General features: G+C 52.3%; 1 pseudogene; it reads right to left on the bottom strand.

Moving 5' to 3' along the window:
* Positions 1–794: 794 nt before the first annotated feature.
* Positions 795–1,603, bottom strand: LOC103351386 (GPI-anchor transamidase component PIGT pseudogene; annotated as a pseudogene).
* Positions 1,604–3,567: the final 1,964 nt, after the last annotated feature.

The following is a 3,567-nucleotide window of genomic DNA, read 5'->3' as shown; positions in this document are numbered from 1 at the left end:
GGTCATGAGTTGGATTTGTTCCATTTTGGCTTGGATAAGTTGGACCAGCTTAATTAGAATGCAAGGCCCAAAAGTACAAATAAGTGTGGTCAGCCATGTGGGCCAACTGAACCATTGTTCATACCATCCATCCATTATTTAACTGTTTTTTCTGCTCCTCTAATTCCCTATGCACTTCATCAAGGTTTTGGTTGACAACTCCTGAATGATTGGTATAAAAGCAACACTCTTTTCCTAGGGCTTGACACAACCCACCCCTCCGCACCGCTGGAGAAAAAGAAGATACAGCCCCCTACGGTTTTGCCGAGCAACCTGAGCGACCAACTTATCCAGATTTGAATCTATTTGAGCCTGTACTTCCCAGAACCCCTCCTTTTTTGTTTTATTAAAGATGAAGCTTTTAAGCCAACCCCTGTGGCACCCAAACCTATGAGTGTGGTTACTGCCACGGTGGTCATAACGTCTTGTCACTGATGCCAGTGTAGGCGCACCATCACTTCTTCGTTTGTGTGATATAGTACATGGGGGATGAGGGTTACTAGTGTGCAGGAATCATTATTGTGCACCAATATCCCTATCAAAATACAAGGTGTGAGTCCTGTAGCCCTGCATAGTCAAAACATCCCTCCCTTCTGGGATTTCACCCATTGGCCTAAGGTCTCATTAACAATTTCACATCTGTATCAGATTTTTTCCTGAGACCCTTCTGACTAATCCAATGACCCGTCCTCGTCATCTCTCACTCCCATTGAGATGGGGGCTGGTCCCCCCTTTTTGTTTTAACAGTTGTTCCTTTAGGCCAGCCTCCTGGCCAGGCCACCAGTGCTAGGCTCCTTGATGTGGAAGGTTCTGATGAGGAGTTTGTAGAAGGAGCTGTAGCACACGGCCACCACAGTGCACATGAGGCAGATCACGTCGTAGGGCATGCTGAAGTCCAGCGTGGGGAGGCTCTCCAGCCCCAGCTCTGTGTACAGTCGCACAAAGTAGCTGAAGCCGTAGAGACCAGGAACAGGGTACTGAAGTGGGGGCTTTCTTCCCAGTCCACTGGTATGGCTGCCACCACACTGGGCACACGGGCACTGAGGACAGACAGGCTGACATAGAAGCCGTGGTTGGGGTCTGGAGTGTACTCAGTCCACTTGAGCAGGGCCCGCTCAAACTGGATGGAGACCTTGGTGACTAAGCTGGTGGGCGGCAGAATGAGCATCTCCAGGAGGTGGGGTTGCAGGCGGTCCTGGGCAGGCTGGTAGTGGATGTAACTTGGTTTGTTCTCCTTGCCCTTGGACATGATGGTGAGTGTGTACACATAGAGCCGCAGGTACCAGGGCACGGTGTCCAGCAGCAGCACGGGTAACACACAGTATGGGTGGGTGTTGCATAGCAGGGTGCTCAACTCCCCCTTCTGCAGCCCATAGCCACTCACATAGCGCTGGGCATGCAGGAAGGGCACTGGAGGGGCTTTGCTCTCTGGGGGTCTCTTCCACTTGAGCTGGAGGTTGAGGTTGCAGGAACTGTTGATCAGGGCTGTGTCGAGCAGGAAGACTGCATAGGTCTTTCGGCTGCCAAGGATGACGTCCTGGTACGTGGTGGTGGGTAATGGTGTGTATCAGCGGCGCAATCAGGACCTTGGCCTGCAGGTGAAAATGGTCTGGTGTGGTCCGCGCCAGGGCGGCAGCGCACACGCAGCCCTCACAGCTCATGGCAGCAAAGGGGTCATGCAGGGTGCAGTGCAGCACGCGCACCATGTCGTCCAGGTGTGGTATAGCCACAGCGCTGCCCAGCTCCATGGCCAGGCCAAGCAGCCGCACGAGCACCAGGCGCAGCTCCTCGCATGGCTCCAGCGGCAGCCGCTTGGGGCCTGGGCCGGCCAGGCGTGTGGCCAGCATGGGCAGCCGGTGTGGCAGGGTATCACGGAAGCACGTGGCGTGCCACAGGCCCAGCGCCAGCAGGTGTGCAGCCAGTGCACGACAGCCCTCGGCAGGGTCAGCGAGGCGTTGCAGCAGGCACAGCAGCAGCAGGCATGCCCAGGGGCCCTGGAAGGTGGCAGCCACGTTCCTGGAAGGCAGCAGGGTGTTAATGGACTCCTCCCACAGGGTGTCGCATTGGGGCTCTGCCTGGCCCCAGCCGCCTGGCCCCAGGAGCAGCAGCACCAGTAGAGCAAGTGGCATGCCCGCCACCATGCTAGTGGCTGCTTCTGCATAGGTCACCTCATTTCTCCTCCCTCCTCTCGGGCAATCACAAAGGTCCAAATCACACAGCTCCCTCTGCAGCTCCACATAGGGGGAAGACGCTTCTGCCCCCGGGGATATACTGGGGGGGGGGGGGGTTCTGGTCCTTCTGGGGCAGTTGGGCTAGGCCGGGTGATTTTTACTTTTGTTTTTACTTCCGGATAAAACTTAGACCAATTCTCTTTCCCCACCATCTTCCTCTGAGTCTCTGGGTTCTCCCACGTCCTATAAGGGGTTTAATGCCGGGTCCTCTTTGGACGAAACTGCATTACCCATACTGAGGGTTTCACTTACCCTGAGAGACCACTTAGCGTCAGCCGATGCGCCCCTGGTCGAGCCCCACGTTGGGCACCAGAATAGGGTCTTAGTCCTCCTGAACGAGGATGGATTGTGTCCGAGGAAAGGTAAGTCTGCCGCTTGCCCGATCCCCAGCCTTCCTTGATCCTGGAGACAGACGCAGCAGGGAGTCAAGTCAGGCAAGAACTCGTTTTTTGCATGCATAGCAAAACCTTTTAAAGCACGAAACCACAGGACTATTGGGGCAGGGCATGAGGGTCAGCCAATCATTTTAAAGGTCATTCTATGGGGCATTATTTTACAGGATTAGCCATATGTCTATACACTTGTCATCAGTTGTCATCACCTCCCCTGATGCTGCACAGCCAATTGGCTTTGTGGTAAACAACTTTGGGTTCTGCCCACCTTACTTCTTTTGAGCACCATCTTTTAATTGCTTCATGTGCCTAATTTCCCCGCAACATAGGAGAACAAATTCAATGTGTAGGTTTTTGCATACTGAGGAAGGAACCCAGACTTCTTATACATCTTCTGACTCTTTTTAAATTTTTTGTGTTCTTAACACATTGAGTATAATTTTAAAAATGTATTTATTCATTTGAAAAACAGAATGACAGAGAGAGAGAGAGAGAGAGAGAGGGAGGGAGAGAGGGAGGGAGAGAGGGAGGGAGGGAGGGATCTTACATTCCCTGGTTCCTTCCTAAAATCAACAATCAGGGATGGTACAGGCCAAAGCCAAGAGCCTGCAGTTCCATTCAGGTCTTCCATATGGGTGGCAAGAGCTCAAAGACTTGGGCCATCTTCTATTGCTTTCTCAGGCCTATTAAAAGGGAGATGGGCCAGAAGTTGCACAGCCAGGACTCAAACCAGCACTCTGAAATGGTGTACTGCTATTTCAAGTGGTGGCTAAATCCATTGTACCACAAGGCCAGCTCCTGACTCTATTTCTTAAATTTATGATGATGAAATAGAAGTAGACTTATTGTATTCAATATTGATTACATCACAGTTTGAGTAAAAGCATTCTGCTCTTCTTTTTCCC

Source organism: Oryctolagus cuniculus, chromosome 15 (genome assembly GCF_051225735.1).
Source record: "Oryctolagus cuniculus isolate XC-2025 breed Fujian yellow rabbit chromosome 15, ASM5122573v1, whole genome shotgun sequence".
Taxonomy (NCBI): domain Eukaryota; kingdom Metazoa; phylum Chordata; class Mammalia; order Lagomorpha; family Leporidae; genus Oryctolagus; species Oryctolagus cuniculus.
This window is presented reverse-complemented; position numbering and strand designations above follow the sequence as displayed.